The sequence below is a fragment of the Tiliqua scincoides genome, chromosome 5, assembly GCF_035046505.1.
Source record: "Tiliqua scincoides isolate rTilSci1 chromosome 5, rTilSci1.hap2, whole genome shotgun sequence".
Lineage (NCBI taxonomy): Eukaryota > Metazoa > Chordata > Lepidosauria > Squamata > Scincidae > Tiliqua > Tiliqua scincoides.
The window spans coordinates 2,504,617-2,527,403 of NC_089825.1; the positions used below are offsets into that span (position 1 = coordinate 2,504,617).

Here is a 22,787-nt window from a genome sequence, read left to right on the forward strand (position 1 = left end):
CACAGCAGCCCACCAAATGCCCCAGGGAGCACACCAGATAATTTAAATTTAAAACTTGATTTAAAACTTCCAGGATGTGAATGTTGCCGCTCTCCTTGGTTCACCCCTGAAACTCACATTTTGCCGGCTCTGCTCTTACCAGTTCCATTTGCACACACTGGGAAGCTGGGCCAACCAGGCACATGCAATGTGGGAACACAGATTGGACAGAAAGTGTCTTGTCCATTTCGACACAGAATGGTGTTGCCAGGGCTCTGGAGCATGTGAAGCAAAGAGGGGCACTGAACGTGGGCTGGCAGCTTTCCTCCCAGCTCTCCCTCTCCCTGGGGGAGAATGACAGTCCCACACGTGGCAGCACTTTCCTGACTGGAGGAAGGATGCCCTGGCATGGCACACTTCCTGAAAGCAAAGAAAGGCCCTGCCTGCTGGGTCATCCCAAGGTGGATCGAAGGCAGCATCCGACTTCCCACACTCCACCAGATACGGAAGCCCATAACAAATAGCCTTCCCCTGCTGGCTTCCCACTGCAACTGGCATTTTGAGGTAGACTGCCTCTGGACATGGAGGTTCTGTTATCATGGCTAAGGGCTTTTGAAAGACCACTCCTCACCCCCTGACCCATTTAGAGCTACCTAAGCTGGTGTCTATCGCATGGGGGGGGGGTGAGAAGAAGGGCTTTCTTACATCAGGTGACCCCAAGCTGTCGCCTAAGACAGGAGAAGCTTTTCCCTCCCCACTTTCTCCACCCTGTGCCTTAGAAACCTCCATCCTGTGAACTGACCCTTGTTGGATGGGCCACTGCCTCTCTGTGAGCAGAGCCTAGTGTGGACCAGGGATGTGGGGAGGCAGGTGAGGCAGAGCCTCCCCACGGGTGTCCTTCGAAAAGCGCCGCCGCCACGGCGGGAGGTGCTCAAGCACACGCAACCCCAGCGCTCGCATCTCCCACGGCGGACTCCGGTGGGGAGGCTCTGCCTCACCTGCCTCCCCACCCACCGCAGGTCCCCGCAGAGGGCGGTGCGGCTGGCACGCCGGTAGACTGCCCCTGAGCAGGGAGGCTTGACGTCAGCAGTGCCCCCCCCTTGAGTCTGCCCGAAGCCCCCGCAGTCCCGGGACAGCCTTGACCCCCTCCCCTGTTCCGGGGGGGCAGGAGAGCGCGGAGGAGGTGTCGAGGGCGGGCGCAACACACCCCCGGGGAGGAGGCAGGCGGAGGGGAGGGCTGGATGCGGAGCGGCGCCTCGGCCGAGCAGAGGCGCGCCTTGGCTGGGCGGGAGGCAGCGCAGCGCTCCGGCTCCCTCCCTCCCTCCCGGCCGCGCTCGGGCAGCCAGGGCGCCGCGGAGCTGCCTCCCCGCCCGCCCGCCCTCCGGGCGAGCATCTGGCGCGCCCCCCGCTCCCGACGGCTGCCGGGGAGGCGGGCGAGCGCAGAGCCCCGCTGGCGCTGCTCGGAAGGAAGCCGCGCGGAGGACGGGCGAGGATGCCCCCTTCGCGGCACGCCGCGGCCCCGAGGCTCCTCCCGCTGCTGCTGCTGCTGCCCCTCGCCGCCCAGGTGGGTCCCGCGCCGCGTTCGCCGCCCGGGGGAGGCAGAGCCCCGTCAGTGCTCGGGCGGGGGAGGCAGGAGAGGCAGAGCCTCCCCACCATTGTCCCATCGCTGTTCAGACATGCCGGGGTGGGGGGGCCTTCGAAGATCCGTGGGAAGCAGCATCGCGCCAGAACCAGGGGACAGCCACCCAAGTGGGAGGGTGAGGACAGACAAAAGAAAAGATTTCTTTACTCAGCGAGTGGTCGGTCTGTGGAACTCCTTGCCGCAGGATGTAGTGATGGCGTCTGGCCTGGACGCCTTTAAAAGGGGATTGGACAGATTTCTGGAGGAAAAGTCCATCACAGGCAACAAGCCATGATGGGTATATGCAGCCTCCTGATTTGAGAAATGGGCTCTGTCAGATGCAAGGGAGGGCACCAGGATGCAGGTCTCTTGTTTTCTGGTTGCTTCCTGGGGCATTTGGTGGGTCGATGTGAGATACAGGACCCCCCCCCACACACACACTCTGGCCCTGCCACACTGGGCCACGCCTTGCCTTGGGTCACCCCAGAACTCTTTTGGAGCTCCAGAGCTCAGTCTGGCAGCTGGGAAGTTGTAGGAAGAAAGGTGAGAGTGCCCCTGAGCATGGGCAGAGTGTGTGCAAGGGCACAGGCAGCGGCACCCACCCCCTTCAGAGCTGGGCCAGTGTCTGGCGGGGGGGGGGGTTTGTACCTCGAGGCCACTTTGTGCTGCTGCTGGCATCTATTTTTGCCCATCCATACAATAATCCTCCTTCTGGGAGTGCTTTTTGGGCCCCAAAAATGCTGCCCAGTTCTCGTCTTCACAAGAGCCCTGCAAGGAGGCGAGGAGCTGGGTTCACATCCCCCCTTCTCTCTCCTCGGCTTCTGGGGCATATTAGGGTCCAGTCCTATCCACTTTTCCAGCACTGATGCAGCTGTGCCAACAGGGCATGTGAGGCAACCACAGAGGTCTCCTCAAGGTGAGGGAATATTTGTTCCCTTAGCTGGGTCCTGCATTGAGGGAAAGTTGGATAGGATTGGGCCCTTATTCCCCCAGCCAGTCCTTTCCACCCACGCCCTGCCCTTCGAAGACATCTGGGATGCTTCATAGGGCAAGGAGGAACCAGGGAAGAACCAAGTGGGTGGCGTGGAAGATTGTTGCCTGTCTGGAAGTGAGGGAGGGCCCTTCCAGATCACCCCAAGTGTAGCCTGATCCTTTAAATGGCTCTTCCTGGTTTACCATCAGGGTTTTCTAGAAGGGTAGATCTCCCTTGGGATTTCAATGCAGGGAATTGGGTGGCAGAAGGAGACTCATCTGTGCTCATCATGGAGGGAGGGGAATGACTCAACATTCAGCACATGGTGCTTCACACAAGTGGAGAGGGAAAAGACTCCTGCCCTGAGCATCTTGCAGTGCAACTGTGGCGGGGTGGGGGTGCTACAAAAAGTGGCAAGAAAAAGGTCAGGTAAACAGAATAGGAGGGGCACAAGGGACAGTGGTGGGCAAAGTGTGTGAGTGGCTGAAGTTCAAATATTTCCTTGACCATGGCACACACACCCCCAATAAATTTGCACTCCAATTTAGATGTTTACCTTCTGTGAAGTGGGCATATCAGTGGCCTACCTCAGGGGACTGTTGTGAGAGTGAATCTCATGAAGACAGAGAAGAGTGCTTTTCCTAAAACATTAAAAATGAAAGTCCTACAGACGTCCTTGGATATCAGTCCTTTTGAAATCAGTGGGACTTCCTTCTCTCAGAATGCAGTTCTTTTCAGGCTGTAACACAAATAAATGGAGCTACCCATGTAGAGCAGGCTACAAGCCATTAAGGGGTCAGTCCTTTCCATTCCAGGACTTGCATATGTGTTGTTGTGTATTGATTACTTCTTTCCAATATTTGTAGCCTGCCTCTCAGATATCAGTTCTCCCAAGTGGTTCACAATGTTAACGCAACACTTAAAAATATATTGGCAACCTTCAGTCTCGAAAGACTCTGGTATCGCGCTCTGAAAGGTGGTTCTGGAACAGCGTCTAGTGTGGCTGAAAAGGCCAATCCGGGAGTGACAATCCCTTCCACACCGGGAGCAAGTGCAGTCTGTCCCTGGCCTGTCTCCCTGGCTATGGGCCTTCCTTCTTTGCCTCTTAGCCTCAGACTGTTGGCAAAGTGTCTCTTCAAACTGGGAAAGGCCATGCTGCACAGCCTGCCTCCAAGCGGGCCGCTCAGAGGCCAGGGTTTCCCACAGGTTTGAAGGGGAGGGGAAGGGGTCTCTTGTGCGATGCAGTGAGGCTCTCTGCAAAACTTAATGATTTGCACCCCCTCTAGCTACGCCACTGATTAAAAGGACCCTTAATTTGGTTTGGAGTTTGCAGAGCACAGCAGATAAAATAATGGTTCGGTGCCAATTCTCCAACATTGTCAAGTGACATCAAACAGAAAGGGCTTGCTGGAGCAAATGAAGTGGCCTTTATGCTCCCCTCTGAAAGGAAAGGGATGTGTCAGCTGGACCTCAAGGGGACGATACTGAGGGACTAACACTGAAAAAGACCCTACTACTCCTTTAGGGCTACCTAAATTCCCCATCGCCATCCTACAAGGTCAGTAGATGGGACATGGAGCAAGGCATTAGTGGTAATGATTGTCATGTACATGGCTCCTCCCACTGCCATCTTGATCTTCACAATGACCTTGTGAGGTGGGTCAGAGTGAGAGAAGAGGGTTGGGCTGAAGCCCAGTGAGCTGCTTCGTGGATGTGCAGTGGTAGCAATTCCTCCCAGTTCAGTATCATGTGCACATTTGATGAGGATTCCCTTTACCCTTCATCTAAGTCATTGATAAGAGAGACCTGGGCCCAGGACAGACCCCCTGGATTCTCCACTCTAGGTTGATGGGGAGCCGTTGATGAGCACTGATGAGTATGTCCAACCAGTTGCAAATCTGCCTAATGGGTATATCATCTCTAGTTCTGATTGTACTAGATTGTTGATCAAGATGTTGTGGGGCACTTTGTCAAATGCTTTTCTGAAATCAAGACAAATGACACCCATAGCATTCCCACCACTCACTGATCAAGAAAAAAGGTATGAGATTTGCCTGGTGAGATTAATTTTTGACAAATTCATGTTGCTTTCTAGTAATCAGTGCATTGATATCAAGATGTGTACAGACTGTTGGTAATTTTTTCTCCTTCCTGACTTTGAAGAGATTGAGGAATCTGTAGTTTCCTGAGTTCTCCTTTCCCCCTCCTTGAAGATCAGGACAACATTGTCTTCAGTCTTCTGGCACCTCCCTTGTCTTTTTCAAAGGCTTTTTCAAAGATAATTGCTAGAGGTTTGAAGAGCACATCAGCAAATTCTTCTAGTACTTTGTGGTTTATCTGGTCCAAAGAACTTGAACTTACTAAGGCCAATTAGATAGTTCTTAATCAGCTCTCGTAACAGTCCTAATCAGCAGACCTATACCCTTCTGGGTTTGTGGGACTCCACATTCTCTTCCCCCCTTGGCCAGTGGGCTACCATAAACATTTCCACAATCCCCTTTTTGGGAGGAGTCAGGTGCAGTGTTGTACCATCAATGCACATGACTCTTTATAAAGCATACATGGACAGATCCCTGCCCCAAAATGCATCCATTCCAAAATTTGACACAGGAGATAGAGTAGGAGGAAATAAAAGCAGAGCTAACCATCGCAAGAATATGCATTTATTATTGCCATTGTGCACAGAACTTACAGAGTTCCATGGACAACAGAGGCAGGTTGCTCTCCTGAGGAACTTATGATCTTAAAAAGTGTGGAAACACTTGAGAGACAGGTAGAGACAAAGGCATGGAACAGGAAGAAAAAGAAGAAGCAAAGCTGGCTCTCGTTCACTCATTTTCCAGCTGACTTCTTGGAATGCCCTCCAGCTTCAGTGGGAGGGTGCATGTGGGCCTTTGGGGGAACGATGTGGTGGTGATAGGGTGCCATGAAAGGTCTTTTTGTAGTGGCAAAGTTTGAACAAGAACAGGGAGCAGCCTCCAAGGCCTTGAATGTGCAGCTTGCCAGAATCTGGTCAGTTACATCTCAGGCTCTGAACTGCTTCAGCTTGAAACTTGATTGTTACCAGCAGTTGTGCTTCCCTTCTTTAGAGATCCTTCCTCCCACTTAGACATTCCCGAGGAAGGATAGTTGGAGGTTTTGAAGATGACTTTTTGTTTTTGGAAAATCCAGACTCCACTTGCATATGATTAAAGAAGAAGCACAGGGGGAGGGAGCAAGGAGCACAGGAGTGAAACTTCCTTTTTGAAAGGTTCCCATGAGCTGGGGCAGAGAGTGTTCCACAGCTGAGGCAAACCCAGTATTTTCTGCAGGATTTGTACTACCTGAAGTTAATCCCCTGCATGTCTATACCAGAGGCACACTCTTGTGGCAACTTTTTCCTTGCAAGCCTCTTTGCAATGAACAGGAGCCCCACCAGAGTTTGGAGCACGCAGTCCCCCTACCCTGCCCCAGCTCTTGCAGTAATTTGGTGCAGCTGTCTCTGGCTTATGTCTACCCCTGTTCTGCACTCTGCTAGTTCCTTCCTGACTCTCCTACATTGTATGAAGATGTGCAAGTAGCCAGAAGAGGGAATACTCTGTATTTCAAATATGCTAAAGATGATAACCTACTAGTCCAGTGAAGGGCTCCCTTGTCCAGCAGGCGACAGTATCTGTAACATAGGGTTGAAAATGTAGTGGATTGTGTGCTCTGGGAGTCAGAGTAGGCAAGGGCTCCAGTGGATGGGACTTCAGCGCTCTTTGTAGTTCCTTGTGCTATCCTATGGCTACCAGAAACAAAGTATGAAGCCAAATAGGGCAACTTGATGCCAATTCAGTCTAGAAACTTGGTTGGGTTGTTGCTGTTGTTGTTAATTTAAGTGCTGAATGTGAGGAGCTTTGCACTGACTTCAGTGGACCTGGAGAGTGAGATAAACAAAATAGACATTTTGCTTCTGGGGTCATCAGAGACACTGTCATTCCTTTTCCTGGCTGCTGGCGGTTTTCTCTGAAGACTCTCTTCTCCCCGGACTGATTCAACAGATTCAAATCTCTTACTGGCTGGTCTTAGACAAGCCCTTCTTATTCCAAGGGCTTCCTGATTATGTGAGGCATCTGAAACCCAGGGCTGAATGGTTGAGTAGGGAACATCCTGCTGCAAGATGTGCTGGTGGCCCCTGGCCTGGATGACCTGAAAAGCAGACTGGGCAAAATGTGGACAGTCAGTGGCTATAGCTACATAGAACCTCCAGGAGCAAACCACCACACTGAGTGCAAGGCTGGGGGAGAGACAGCACGGACTTTTTCCTCCCTACATGTGAGCTTCTGAGAGGCATCTGGCTGACAACATGGGAAGCAGGATACAGCTGGACCTGGTCTGATCCTGTCAGGACTCTTGTCATCCATGAAAGTTAGACCTAAGTCAGCATCAGCAGAGGCAGTTGTGGGGGGGGGGGATGGTAACAAATCATTATCCAGTGCTTTAGTTATTGCCCTAAGTGCAGGCAAAATGGACATCTCACTTCCACAGCTCCTCCTCCTCTTCCTTCCAGAGTGGTTGTCTGCTGGTGCTTTGCATCTTTTAGGTTGTGAGCCCTTTGGGGACAGGGAGCCATCAGTTATCAGTGATTTTTCTCTGTAAACTGCTTTGTGAACTTTTGTTGAAAAGCAGTATATAAATACTGTAGTAATAATAATAATAATAATAATAATAATAATAATAGAGAACATCTCTGCTGAAGGCTGAAATGGCGCAACCTGACACAGGTTCATCGCCTATGGAAGCCCAGAGGGGATGGAAGAACGCCTATGGAAGAACCAGAGGGTAGAGCCACAATGGTGGGTTGTTCTGGGCTCCAAAGGGGCAGTTCACACATATATACATTCCTTGCTCATTCTCTGAGTGATGAGCTGCATATGTGAATAAAACATTGTTGCTGCAGGTAGAACTTGACTTCCACTTCAACCCATATCACCCCAAAAGCAATGTTTTCCCCAGAAGCCGCATTGTGCATTCAGCTACAAGTCCGCAGTGACTGAGGAATCGCATGAGTGAGGAGGGATTTTTCTGGTGGTTTTAAAAAATATTTGGGCCCAATCCTGTCCAACTGTTGCAGTTGTACCAATAGGGTGTGGGCTGCATCCTGCAGCGGGGTGGGGGAGTCAGTGAGGCCTCCTCAACATTTGTTCCCTTCCCTCAATGCTGCATTGTGGCTGCCCAGGTGCTGGAAAGCTGGACAGGATTGGGCCCTTAGTGAACTTAACCCTGGAAGACAATGTGTTCCAGTGGTCAGATCCAGAGGCTGGAGACTAGACCTGTTTCACACATGCTCAATTCCAAAAATATCATTCACTTCATCATACAATATGAAGATATGATGTGCAATAGGTATGCATGTTCATATACCCAGTTTAGGGGAAGGGGTAGATCATGTGTCCCAGGCTCAGTCCTTGCCAGCTCCATGAGAAAGACCTGTATTTGGACCCCTGGAGAGCCACTGTCAGGGTAGGAAACTACTGGCTTGGTGGCCTCCAGTGGTCTGGTTCTGTATGAAACAGTTTCCTAGAACTGCTGCAGTTCTTCCTGCAGTTCTCTTTTGTGGCTGTTGCATGACTGAGCATGCACGGAATGTCCTGAGGTTCAAGTTCAGCCTGAGCCGTGCAAGTGGGTGACCGTAGGTGTGGCTGTGTCTCAGCCTCAGTTCTTCTTCTGTCAAATGGAAACATTGAAGGACAGGCCTGCTGTGACCACAAACATTCTGATGGAGAGTCAAGCTGAAGAAGTTGTGCCCTTGGCCCAGCAGAACAGATCGGCTCACCAGGATTGCATCTCCTCTTCACAGGTTCTGGGGTGGAGGCCTGGCTCACATTAAGCCGTGGCAATGGCGTGCTTGTGAGAAAGGAATGGCGAAGGGGGAGACGCAACTCCTGCCTTCATTCAGTATTTTCAGCAAGTTTCATGTCAGGGTTAATGTGGAACACATTTTTCCTGGTCTGGTATTAACATTTTTGCCCAGGCAGTCCTGTAATTATGTGGTCAGACCATATAAAAGCTGCCTTTATCCCTTGTACTTCCTGGAGAGGGTAATTAACATGGCATGGCTAAATATTTTCTATTCTTATTAGCTTATTAGGTTGGGGGGATTTTTGTTGAGATGGGATGGCCGTGTATTAGGGGGTAAAAATATTTAACGAATTCAGAGGGGTGTTTTTTCATTTACACAAAAATGTGAGGGGATGAAAATCTCTTTGTAGACATTCTGGCAACACAGATTGAGGGGGGAGGAAGAGAGGGAAAGTGTGGCACAGATGAAAATAGGGAGACTCCTATGTGACTATGCCATGCTCAGGCTCATTGCCTGCGAACCCTCCCCCCAGTAGGTAGCGGGGGGGGGGAGGAAAAGGGAGCAGTCACCACCCCCAAACAAATAGCTTGTCCACAACCCACTGTGGACTCCAGTGGTTGGTCTGTGGAACTCATTGCCACAGGATGTGGTGATGGCATCTGGCCTGGATGCCTTTAAAAGGGGATTGGACAAATTTCTGGAGGAAAAATCCATTACAGGTTACAAGCCATGATGTGTATGTGCCACCTCCGGATTTTAGAAATGGGCTATGTCAGAATGCCAGATGCAAGAGAGGGCACCAGAATGAGATCTCTTGTCTCTGGTGTGCTCCTTGGGGCATTTGGTGGGCCGCTGTGAGATACAGGAAGGTGGATTAGATGGACCTATGGCCTGATCCAGTGGGGCTGTTCTTATGTTCTTATAATAGACACTTTTTGTGTACTCAGAATGAGGGGTGTGTGTGTGTGTATATGTGTGTGTTTCAATGGGGAAAAACCAAACAGTGCTGCAGACAAGGAAGCTCTGGATCCTTCATGGATATTGTCAAATACTGAATAATAATATGAACTAAATAAGCAATCGATGCAACCAAAGCATTTAAAATGTGAATGTTATAAGGGATTTCAGCTTCACCGTTACAATTTGAATACAAGTCAAGGTGTGACCCTTCTAAAAATGCTGAGGGGGTTGGAATTCTCAGCAGACTGACTCATGCCTGGGAATTAAAGAGAGATTTTTGCACAGGCTCCGCACTGTTCTCCAGATGGAGACTACGGGGTGTGAAGCCTTACTTGGTAAATTCAGAAATCTTCCAGTCCCCTGAGATTTGACAGTTTCTGGGTACTTGTCAGTGAGGGAGGCTGCAGCCATCAGAACTAAAATGTTAGCAACAGGCTGCTGGAGCTGATGTTTTTGGAATTGTGCACAGAGGTCTCTGCTGTTTTGTCAGTGTCCTGAGCGTAGCAGCCAAAGCACTTGCGTTGGATAGTGTATCTTGCAGGGGTGGATGTGCAGTTGATGTTCTGCTTTCTTAAGCAATATTTAACCAGTGGTTGTGCTTTTGAAGGTGACCCTTCTCCAAGGTAAGTGCAGGTGATGCAGCAACTAGACCAGATTCCCAGTGATGTGACCCAGGGTCCGTGATGGGTGGACTGGGTGATGGACGGACTGAGTTTTAGCTCTCACTGGCAACCTCTGTAGATTAGGAGGCTGTTGGAAGGTGAGGTCCGCCGATGACTTTAGCTGGGTGAAAGAGATAACTTTCCTTATTTCCCCAGTAATAATCTGGAGACACTGGGGGGATCTGGTGCTCTTTGTCTGTGGACGAAAGACTCTCTGGGGAATATGGAAGCTGTATGGATGTTTGGGGCAATCAAATGAAGGGAGCATCTCCTCTATAGAAGGTGCTTTTTATGGTCATTTGCTCTTTTGTGGTATTATTATTCGCATTGCATGTGTGCTGAATCCTGAGAGCCAGACTATAGACTGTGTGTTCCTTTACAAGTGTCCTGGGGCAGCAGGAACTCCAGTCCCAGGAACTGTGATCATCTGTTGGTTAGAGGCCTCTGTTATTCATTACACTTCAAACCCGGAATTGAAAGAAGTCTGGACTGAGACTCTGATTCAGTTTAGTCCTCTTTGGACATACCTCACTTCACCACTTCACCTCACTACAGCGTCCAAGCAGCCCCTTCCCTTTGCCAGAGGCAAATGCCGTTTTGCTTGCACCACCCACAGTGGTTCCAACGGGGAGGGGCTGCTGGCATACCATGGTGAGGCTCCCTGCAAAATTTTGTGCTTTGCACCCCTTTAGCTATGCCACTGGGTGGGATTGTTTTAAAGGACATCTGAGAGGATTCATTCCTCGTGTCACAGAGGAGGGCAACAAGGCATGATGTCGCACAAGAGTTTTCACAGCACTTTGTGCATATCACCTCTGCAATCCTAGCATGCCCTCCTATAGGCAGCCCAGCAGAAATCTTGTCCTCGTTTTAAGGAGGTCTTACCTCGTGAGATGAGAATCAGGAATGGACCTCTCTGTGAGTTCATGGGTCTGGCAGGATCTTACATATTTCTTCCTTTCCCCCTCAAGGTGTACATGCTTCTCTCACCCACCTGCCTTTTGTCCTCACAACAGATCTGTGTGGTAGGTTAGGCTGAAAGAGGGTGATCAGCCCAAAGTCACCCCAGGAGCTTCCTGGCTGAAGGGGATGTGAACTCCTATCCCGTTGGCCCTATTCTGACACCCTGAACACTACAACACTTTGACTCTGTGAGCCAGGATGTTAAAAGAAGTTTTTCCTTTCCTGTCCTTTTTTTTAATTATTATTACAGCTGCAGGAGATCCAATCTGAATCAGTACTGCAGAGTAGGGGTAGGGGGGTTAAGCCTTTTCTCTCTAGTTCTAATCAAAATAGCCCCCCCCCCCCAATACTGTTTGATCCAGAAAGAAAACTGCTACTTACACCCATTACACCTCCCTCTTGGGGCAAATAGCAACTGAGCGGGGGAGGACGACTTTTCACCAGGAAGATAGTACTGGGAGAAGCATTAAACACTTTTGTCTTTTTTGTTTTTATTGAAACTGCAGTTTCAATCTGGAGTACCCCCCTCCCCTGAATATTTGCAATTTTTTTTAAAAAAAGGATGGGAAAAGGAATGACATGTTGAACATCTGTCTGCTTTTGAATAACACTGGCTCTAGGAGGGTGTTTGTTAGGATCATAGCAACATCTCTTGTGTGTATGTTGACTCCCTCGAGCTACCATGTTAACTCTAAAGAGGCCTGATTTGTGTTGCCCTCTGGTTTTTCAAGGGGTTCTGAGGCTCACCCCTCGGACTGCTGTGGGGAGGGTAGAAGGTGCCCTGGCCAGCTCAGACTGTCTTCTCTGCAGTCTTTCCACTGCCTCCTCCCCTCCTCCTCTGGCCTCTCCACATTCTCTCTCTCTGGGCATGTTCACACAAAGTTAGCCAACTATTGCAGGATCTTTGGCTTCATCGACAGATACTCGCTGCTTTCCAGATGAGCTTTGGCTCCCCAGGCTGGGGAAAGGGATTCATCTGCCATTCATCCCGTCTGGGAGAGTTCATTCATCTCCCCCACACCCTGCCTTAACCCGCAGGGTACGCCAGGCCTGTTGTGGAAATTCACCCTAGTCGAACAACCTCTCATAGTAGAAGGCGTGCTGTGGAATCTCTTTGTTTGATTGCCTCAGTCCAGTTTGCAGGAGAATCAGTGGTGACTCCAGGAGAACAAAAACATGGGGAGGGGATAAAAGAGGGGCAGGTGTGCTTTTGGGGGGGGGGGGTAGCTTTATCCTCCAACTGAGATTTCTGAAAAAGTAAGAACAGTGAATTGCACACAAATGTTCTCATCCTAACATATTTTCTCTGAAGTCAGTCCTTTAATTCCCATGTTCATAGCTCAGGGCAGAGCATGTGTGTTCTTGGGGCCAGATGTTCAAGGTTTGGTGGGGCCTGTGACTAGCCTGCTGAAGGGGCACTTGAGACAGACACACTGTTGCAGGATTGCCCTGCAGGCTTAGAAACCAGAAAAACCAGTAAAATACAAATAGAGTTTTTCAATAATGCTGAGCCTGGTGATTTGGGGTATCTGGGAAGGGGAGGCCAGTGATGTATGAACACTCACTGTTGCGCTCTCTCTCTCTCTCTCTCTCTCTCTGTCTCTCTCTCTCTCTCTCTCTCTGTATGTGTGAAAAGCTGAACTGTGCAGGCTTCTTTACAGTAGTTTGTTGAGCCTTCCAGTGACTGGCAGTGCCACACTCTTCATCAGCAGCAGACATAAAAGATGTAGCCAAGAAGTGCTTCTTTGCGCAACAAAATTCCCTATGGGACTTGTAGCTATGAGACATCAGCTGCTAGCTGAGGCGAGGCCTGGCTGAAGCCCCCACCCCAGCTGGCCCCTGAACATAAGAACATAAGAACAGCCCCACTGGATCAGGCCATAGGCCCATCTAGTCCAGCTTCCTGTTTCTCACAGCGGCCCACCAAATGCCCCAGGGAGCACACCAGATAACAAGAGACCTGCAAGGCTTCCTGGGAATTGTAGTTAAGAACATTAGAACAGCCCTGCTGGATCAGGCCATAGGGCCATCTAGTCCACCTTCCTGTATCTCACAGGGGCCCACCAAATGCCCCAGGGAGCATGCCAGATAACAAGAGACCTCATCCTGGTGCCCTCCCCTGCATCTGGCATTCTGACATAACCCATTTCTAAAATCAGGAGGTTGCGCATACACATCATGGCTTGTACCCCGTAATGGATTTTTCCTCCAGAAACTTGTCCAATCCCCTTTTAAAGGCGTCTAGGCTAGACGCCAGCACCACATCCTGTGGCAAGGAGTTCCACAGACCAACCACACGCTGAGCAAAGAAATATTTTCTTTTGTCTGTCCTAACCTGCCCAACACTCAATTTTAGTGGATGTCCCCTGGTTCTGGTGTTATGTGAGAGTGTAAAGAGCATCTCCCTATCCACTCTGTCCATCCCCTGCATAATTTTGTATGTGTCAATCATGTCCCCCCTCAGGCGTCTCTTTTCTAGGCTGAAGAGGCCCAAACGCCGTAGCCTTTCCTCATAAGGAAGGTGCCCCAGCCCCGTAATCATCTTAGTCGCTCTCTTTTGCACCTTTTCCATTTCCACTATGTCTTTTTTGAGATGCGGCGACTAGAACTGGACACAATACTCCAGGTGTGGCCTTACCATCGATTTGTACAACGGCATTATAATACTAGCCGTTTTGTTCTCAATACCCTTCCTAATGATCCCAAGCATAGAATTGGCCTTCTTCACTGCCGCCGCACATTGGGTTGACACTGCCCTGCTGGCAGCCTGTGCTACCTGAGTCCTCCCTACAGAACACTGCCCTTGTGTGCACTCACATGTGACCCCCCCCCCATGAATGAGGTAGAGTGAGCAAGCAGGGGGCAAGCAAGAGACCGACCTGGGGAGGAACTGCCTTTGCTCCACATCTCTGACAAAACACCAGGTGGGCAGAGGGGCTGCCAGGAGCCCACCCCCTTCATTTCTGCTCCCTTCCCTTTACTTACCAGGAACTTGGGTGCAGCCTCCCTGCTCCATCTGAAATGGGGAGCAGCAGTTCCTCTGCCCACTTGTTGCTTTGCAGGCTCCAGGCAGGTGGGAAGGAGTGACTTGGGGCCATAGCAGCAGGGAGAAGGGAGCTGCTGCGGCTGCGATGCTGAGAGCCCATCGGAAGCCGGTCAGTGGCGCGCCAGGCAGGCAGGCTGGACAGGGTGGTGAGCCTCCACCCTTCCTCTTTGAAAGGCAGGAAGAGGACACCCAGTGGCAGCAGTGCCCCCGCCAAATAAGGTGGCTAACGAAACTGAGGGGGAGACACTTCCCATCACTCCCGCTCTGCTGCCCCCTGGGTCCGTCTCCTCACCACACTTCATTTAGTCCTGGCTTTAACAATACCTGGCGGAGGTGGGGTGGGAAGGGTGGCTAAATAGAACCTCCATGTTCAGGGGCAGCCTACCTCAGACTACGAAACCGCCACAGGAGCGCTGCCTACCTTTAGACGCTTATCTCCCGCTGTGTTTTACTTCCAAAAGGAGTCAAAGTGGCTGACAGTAATTACATACAACATACCCAAACGACAAAAGGCACTGTGTAAAGCGCCAGCAGTAAAACAATTTTAAAAATGCATCAGCAGGTACAGAGTTGCTTAGCAAGTGCAGAAAATCTGTTCTCCCCCCCCCCCCCATGTGACTGCTTTTAGAAAAAGAAAAGGTACCCTGGAGTCCCAGTCACAGAATTCCTGCATCTCGTTGCATATGGTCTGAAATTTCGACTGTAACCCCTTGGCTTGGGGCGGGCTCTTGCCCTTCGTCAGTGTCATTCTGTAAGTCCCGCTTATCTTTTCGCTTACGCACACAGTACTTGCTTAGGGATGTGGCATGGGCAGAAAGACCTAACCCCCCCCCCCATATCGGTGCATGCCTACAAACCCTTCAGACAGCCCTCCGCACCCTGTGCTCCTCCGCACCCTGGCACCAAGCTCCGTGTGCCTGAGTGGTGCGCCCTGATTTATAGTGGTGAGTCAGCTGGAAACCCTGCGGTGGAAATGTGTTGCTCTCACGTGACCTTTTCCTTGCAGTGGTGTTCATGTTCTGTCAAGCTGCCTTGTCGCCTGGAAAACACTTTCAGCCCAAGAGATTCACCAAGTGCATCTGGTTGGGTTGAGTGAACAGAGAGTCAGTGGCATTGTAGGCTTGGCACGTCAGAGCATTCGAAGCCCGTAAAAACACCATTTGCATTTCAGGGGACCTCTTCCTATAAGAGGGGGAAAAGTAGCAGGGGGAATCTTTATGCATCAGAGCAGGGAACATGAGGAGGAACCCAGGCAGGCTCCGTGGGCTCCTCCATCCTGGGTGGGTTCCCAGAGAGTGACTCTGACACCACTGCACAGGGCTGGCAGTGGGTCTTCCTGAGAGTCTTTGGCAGTGATGCCTGCCCTTCTTGCCAGCTTGAGGGCAGGTGTGTTCTGATGGAGCAGGTGCCCTGCGTGTGGGATCCCCAGGGAGTCCATTTAAAGGATCTCAAGGAGCAGGGCTGGGACAGCAGTGTAGCGGGGGGGGGGGGGGCGCAGTGAGTATTGCAGGCACCGCAACGCGCTGTGTAAGCAGCCCCTCCCACTTGCTGTCAGACCCATTGGGGTGCTGCCATCACTGCATCAATGGCTCTGACAGTGAGTGGGAGGGGCTGCTTACACAGCGCGTTGCGGTGCCTGCAATACTTACCACCAGTGCTTTTTTTGTAAAAAAAAAAAAAGTGTAGGAACTCACAACTTGTTAATCTTTTATTTATTTATTTATTTATTTATTTATTTATTTTTAAACCATTTTTTATCGAAATAAGTAATAAGATACAACTAGACGTAGTCAATAACTACACACACACACACATCCATCCCCTGTGAGCTCCCTGATAGCAAAAGCACTCCTGCCACAGCTGGAGTGAATACCCCATTTTTTTAAGGTGGGGAGGTGCTCCATGGCTGCAAAACTCCTCAAAGTTCAGTCCCAAAGCCTGCCTGGGACTGAACTTTGAGGAGTTTTGCAGCCTCACCTGGCCCCCCTTTTGGCAACTAGCAACCAACCTTTATATTTTGCAGCCATGGAGCACCTCCCCACCTTAAAAAAAATTTTTTTTTTATTCCTCATAGGGATTTGAACCCCTAGCCTCTGGCTCAACAGACCAGCACTTAAACAATTGAGACATAAGAGCTCTTGGGCTCAAAGTGTTTGGAACTAATACTTGAGGCGCTGATGGCCACCAGCTGGGCTCAAGACCTTATATATTAGTTCTGAACACTTTAACTCTAGGCTTTCCTATAGTCCAATGGAGAGAGTGCTGGGCTGTGGAGCACAAGGTTGGAGGTTTGAATCCCTCCCTAGCCAGCAATGCGGGGCGGGGGCGGCGCAGGGAGGGAAAAAAGGTGGGGGCAGGGAGGAGGAAAAAAAAGGTGCCGGAACACCGTTCCGGTGCGTTCCATTACAAAAAAAGCCCTGCTTACCACATTGCCCCCCGTGGCTACACTACTGGCTGGGGACAGTGCTGCCTGCCCGAGACCTGGAAAAACAGCTGCCCCTAAGAGTGGACGTTGCTCAGGGCTTGATGGACTATTTTGGCTGGCTGGTCCAATATGATGATGATGTGGCTTTTACGGCTATGCGTACACCCCTTTCAACACCAAAAGACGTTCACAGAGCACTTGATATAGCAAAAGCATATCAATAAATGGTTCCCTGTCTGGAAAGGGCTCACAGCCTAAAAAGTCGGCTTCCCGTGTTTCATCAGAGAGGACCAAAGGCACTGTCCTCTGTGACCCCAGAAAGTCTTAAAAATCTCAGTGTTTATTAAAAGAAACACGTTTCTAGCACTCATGACTTTGGGAATGATGGTGTAAAGCAGGGGTGCCCAAACCCCAGCCCTGGGGCCACTTGCGGCCCTCGAGGCCTCTCAAAGCAGCCCTCAGGGAACCCCTAGCCTCCAATGAGCCTCTGGCCCTCCAGAGATTTGTTGGAGCCCACACTGGCCTGCCGCAACTGTTCTCAGCATGAGGACGACTGTTTGACCTATTGTGTGAGCTGTGGGATGAGGGCTCCCTCCACTGCTTGTTGTTTCATGTCTGTGATGGAGTAGTGGCAGAAAAGGAAAGGCCAGCCTTGCTTTGTGCAAGGCCTTTTATAGGCCTTGAGCTATTGCAAGACCTTCATTCATTCATTCCAGTTCATCTTTAATATATTCATTTATGTAAATTTATTCAAATTTGAAATGTAAATTAATTCGGCCCCCGACCTGGTGTCAGAGAGATGATGTGGCTCTCCTGCCAAAAACTTTGGACACCCCTGGTGTAAAGGATACTATACATCATCAAAGAGGCTTGCAAAGCTTTGTGCTGTGATGGTGGTGACTTCCTGCTTTCTACTGGGAGGAAGGAAACTTGCCCCCCCCCCAATACCAGCCCCAGCTCTGGATTTTGCAGATTCAACTGAACAGGCTCAGAAAAAAAATTGTGTAAGGCAGACCTCAAGCAGCAGGTGTGGTGAACGCCTGGTGACTTGCAGTTCATGGCACTGTTCCCAGAATCCCCCTCCAAAGTCTTCTTGTGAGTCCATCACCAGCCTCGCCTGCAGACAGGGCTGGATCCTTCATCCTGCTGGGCACATGATAGTGCAAAGGGGGCAAAGATGATGATCTATCTGGAGAAACACAGGCTGTGAGTTCCCTTAAGTTTCCCTCTTGCCTCTGCAGAGTCTGCCTGCCCTGCCCACCTGGGTGCCAGAATCCTGTCAGCTGGGACAATTTCTCCATCGGCTAACAGAAGCTTTGGGTGGAAGGCTTAATCTCAGGGAGGGAAACGTGCAGGCCCAGCGTACATTTTCCCCTCCATGGCTACAGCAGCTTCAAGGGTGGGCAGCTTGGGCTGCGGCCACTGTGCAGTGGGAAGGGGCTGGACATGTACCCCATTTCCTCCTGTGGAACTTCCTCACCTGTGCCTGCTTTCTGAGAAAGAAAGAAACAAACATCCGATTAGTTCCAGGCACAGAACTCCTCCTCACAGGTGGTGTCAGCCAGGTAAGGGTGTTCCGGGCCTCCCTGCAAGTAGCTCGCACTGACCCTGCCCCTCCCCCAGACTCTTGTGGCTTGTCAAAGGAAAGTCACTTGCTGCATCCAGGGGAGGGGGGACTTTTCTTGATTATCAGTCATATAAAGCATCCATTATACAAAGGAACTCCCCCTCCACTTGTGTTTTAATGTAGAAGACACTATTATTTTTCTTTCAGGAATCTACCCTGCCCCCCCATAAAGTGCACTTTGACCCCTTCCTGGCCCCCACCACATTTTCTTCTGCTGCTCCTACTTTACATCAAGTTTTGCCCCAGTCTGCAGCCCAGTGCCTTTGTTTTGAATAGAGATGTGTACCATAGTGGAGTGGGGGGGGGATTATGGAGGGAGGAGCACAGAGGCTCTCCACACATGGATCTGGGGTGGAATGTGCTGCCACTCTCTACCCCGCCCAGCAGTGACCAATTTTGCCCCAGCAAACCTCTCCGGAAGGGACTTGGGTGGTGCTGACTTTCACTATAGTGATTGCTCTGGTTTCTGTCCCAGGGTCTGAACAGTAGAATCATATAATATTTGTGTTGGAAGGGACCTCGGGAGGTCATGTAGCCCAACCCCCTGCTCAGTGCAGGCAGTATTGCATGTGTGTGTCTCCCCCCCTCCCCCCAAAGCGAAATTTGCCCATTCACATTTTGGATGGCTGAACTGAACTGACTGGGGGAGGTGGCTTGGACCCTCCACTTCCACAGAAACAAGGGGCAGGTCTCCTACACTGAGAACCCTTGCCTTCCTTCCTGCAGGTGAGAATGCAGGAGACCTTGCTGAACAAGAACTGCCTTTTGAGAATGCCATGGGGGGAGTAGGGAGTGGCTTCCCCTCTAGTCCTTTTGTGTGTGGTATGGAGGGTGAATTCCCCTCCGGGTCCTAAAGCCACACACCAAGCTGTTAATAGGGTCCCGGCCCTTTAATCTGAGCATCCCCAGGCTCTTGGCAGTAATGAATGAATCAGACCTTTGCAGCAGCCCTACCCAGCAGCACTCTGCATTCCCAGTTCCTCGAAGGGGGAAACTGGGGCATTTTGAATGGGCGGAGCAATTCGGGGAGTCTTCTTGGTTTTTCCAAGCTGGAGAAACTGCTCCGCTGCAGGAGTCCACATTTACAGAGGCTGCTTTGCAAAATGGACTTCTAAATGGCTCTTGTATTTAGTGAACGATGCCCTGAAGAATTGGCTCTGTGGCTTTTCTGGATCAGACCAGAGGTCTCTAGGCGAGCATTTATGCTTCAAGCAGTTGCCAGCCAGATGTCCTTTGAAGCTTATAGGCAGAGCTTCCCCCGTGGCTTGCCCTGGCAGTCAGAGTACAGAGCTCCCATGTAGTATCAGGACCTATAGACAAGAAGGCTGTTAGCAGCTGTTATGCTAAGAGCTAAACTATATGTTATATAATAATAATACATGGAGGTTCCATTTAGCTGTTGTGGCTAATAGCTGATAACAGCCTTCTTGTCTATAGATGCCAGTATGGCCTGAGACCAGGTGATCTTAAATACTGCCTACACCTGCATGGAAGAACCTACCTGAGCTTTAAGATCTGCCCCTGGGACACTGCTCTCTGGTCTCCACTTCCCCAGTTTGGTTGGTGGGGCCCAAGGACAGGGTCTTTTCGGTGGTGGCACTGCAGCTCTAGAATTCCCTCCCAGTGAGCTGTGTCAGGCCCAACACTCTGGGTGCTTTTAAGTGAGCTTTAACCACTTCCTAAACCTGGCTCAGCTTCTCATGACTCATTTGTTGGTTTTATGTTGGTTCCAATGAGATTTGCTGTGGGTCTGGCTTTAAGTGTATTTTGTTCCCTGTCGTCTTGGACTTTCCTTATGTTTACTCTTTTGGTTTTGTCTTCATAGAAAGTACAAAAGTATATGAAAGGTAGGAAAACTGTCCTGTCCTGTTTTCTTGTTCACCTTCTTTGCAAAAGGGCACTTTTAAAAGGTGGTATATGAATAAATAGAACAAGGACAAAAGTAGCCTATCATGGACATAAATGAATGCAGAGGCCCCATGCAGCCCCACAGATGCTGGCATGACACACCCCACAGCTGCTAGCATAGGTCTGTAACTGCCAGTAGCCTATTGGGGGAAAATGTATTTTTCAAGCACTTGTGATTGTGGTTAGGAATATTTAGTACAGTAATTTATATTTGACCAATAGAGGAAATGCTGTCTTGCCTCTTAAATCAGCAGAGGCCAGGCATATAGAGTGTAGCATGTAGGGGCAGGGAAGAGGCTCCAGTAATGGAAGGTGGGACGAAGGGTGGGGGGCTCAGGACTGATTTGAGCCCAGGACTGCTGAAGACCAGTCCCTACTTTCATTGACCTGTCATTATTTGAATGGAGAAGGCATTGGATGTTTAAGTATCTTTTGCAAAACCACAATTGCCCTGGAGCCCTTACAGGAATGCGTGGATGCCCTCCGTTCCATGACATTATCTTCCGGCGTCTAGAGATCCCTTTGGATCTGCTCTGTTCGACTTTTGGCCAAGTTGCAGGTTTTGGAATGTCAGTTAATGGATTATGCAAATTTTACCAAAATTTGAAAAATAAAAATGAAAAATAAAAATAAATGAAAAATAAAAATCCTCGATGTTCGCTGTCCTGTGGGAAGATTTTTTTTAAAATTTCTTTTAACTTGGAAAATATTTTTTAAAAAATGCATAACGCCAACACTCCCAGTCTTTCAAAGTGTTTATCTTTAAAAATCATGTTAAAATGGCATTTGCAGAATTGCCCAGTTCCTAAAAACAGTAACATATTAAGATGTGTTTTCTAAAGAGGAGAAACTTTTAATAGTTTCCTTCCCTCCCTCGCCCCCCCCCCCTGCAATTCTAATGACTTGCAACAGAGCCCCAGAAGGTCTCTTGAATTCTTTCCAATGTACAGAGATCTGTTTCATTGACAATCTCCAGTTACAAGGGACCCTCCCAATCCGGATCCTGTGGAACGTAACAAGTGAACAAGATGACCAGGGCAAGCTGCAGGTCCTAGCATGGAAGGCTACGCACTTGGGAGGGCTGTGGGGCTTTGGGCCCTGTGGGTGATTCCTCCCTCTCGGCCTTCCAGGAGTTCTAATTAGGGCAGAAAGCTTTCACAGAGGGAGGAGGTGGACACTCCCCCAACGGCCTCCCAGTTCACGTGTTCTCACTACTTCCCGCTTCATGGTGGTGGTCTTGCTTCTTGTGGTGATTCTCTGCCTTCCTTTAGTACCCAGAAGTCCCCTCACCTGCTGCTACCTGCTGATGTTGTGTTGTGGGAACTTCTGAAGAAAACAAAAAGTTCCTTGCCAGCAGGTGCCAGAATGAGGGCCAGCACTGCTGTGAAGTTCCCTCAGCATTTTGCCCTCTGCCAACAAAAATGCCCCCACAGGTCCTCCCAAGGGATTTTGATTCCTTTCTTATGCATGCTCAGTCTGAAAGATGAACACCAGAGGGTACCAGTCCAGCTCTGGACACCTGGTTCCTCCTGCAGAAGGGAGCGAAACAACTCACAGGCAGGGTGGTTTCTCAAAGGCACAAATCTCCCTGTGCTTTATGCTGGGTGCAAGTTGGCTGCCTTTTTGCCAGGCATCCCACCAGGAGGACACCCATCCCAAGTGGCTCTGGAGCCCAGTCCTGCCACCACTCCTTCCCAGGGTCTTTCCACGATGCCTAGAAGGTGGCCTGGTGACAATCTACCAATGCCCAAGAGGAGATGGACTCTCTTGGCCCTTGGCTGGGGGGCAGAGAGGCGAGAATATGGCCAGACCAGGCTGCTCTTCTTCCAGGCAGATGTTTCCGCCCCCCAAAGCATGGCTCGAATCACTCTTTGCAACACCATCATCTCCATCTGAAAGAACAACCGGGCAGGCTTGGATGTACAGTCATTAGAACAGGCTTTTGGGCTCTGCTCAGGGAGCAGCTGCCGGCTTCTGCGGCACCAGGATCACAGTGCGGTCTTGTTTCTTATGCCTGCACTGGAGCAGATCAGATGCACAGACCTTTGGCCCAGGCAGGCTGCAGCGCCTTTTGCACGCTTCTTCTCCTCCGTGCAGTGGGTGCTTGCAAGACAAAGCCCCCCTTTTTCTCCAAGGGATGTCTTGGTGTGTGCCATGCCTGCATTCTGAAGGTTATTAATAGAGACCTTCGGGGCAGAGTCTGGAAGAAGCGAGGCGAGTTAGAGGAACAATGCCACAGTCTCTGGAGTCGGTTGTGCTGCTCTTTCTGAGAGCCAAAAGTGGGCAAGGAGCCCTTCTAGTCTTTAGGACATTCTGAGCCCTGGCAAACCAATTCTACCCCTCTAACAAGGGAGCCTCCAACTGGCCCATCACGAGTCACCACTCAGTCCTGTAACCATCTGCTCACAACCAGTGCTTGAAGTGACAAAAGGATTGAGGGGGAATGGGGGCAATCAAGTGTGGAATGCAGTTTCGATACACTTACATTGGTAGCTTTGATCATTGTGAGTGTGTGCAAGTTCAGTGCCTTCTGGAGGACTGTCAGGCAGAAGGGACAAGCAGCTACACACACACACACACACACACACACACACACACACACACACACACCCGCAGATGTCCATTACCAACAGCCCAGTCCTAACCAAGTTTCCAGCACCAATGCAGCTCTGAAGGAAGGGAACGACCCTTTCCTTGAGGAGGCCTCCATTCCTGTCCCCAAATATAGATTGCAGCACTCACCTTGTTGGCATGGCTGCTTCTGCACAGGAAAGTTAGGATTGGGCTGAAACTAATAGA

At 50.3% G+C, this 22,787-nt stretch overlaps 1 protein-coding gene across 1 annotated transcript in view; it reads left to right on the forward strand.

Annotated features, from left to right (window-relative positions):
- The first annotated feature begins 1,476 nt into the window (after window positions 1-1,476).
- LOC136652111 (tumor necrosis factor receptor superfamily member 16-like) overlaps window positions 1,477-22,787 on the forward strand; it is a 36,603-nt gene continuing 15,292 nt past the window's right edge. The window contains exon 1 of the mRNA XM_066628989.1: window positions 1,477-1,543. The gene's annotated coding sequence lies outside the window, so the exon portion shown is untranslated. The remainder of the gene's footprint in view (window positions 1,544-22,787) is intronic.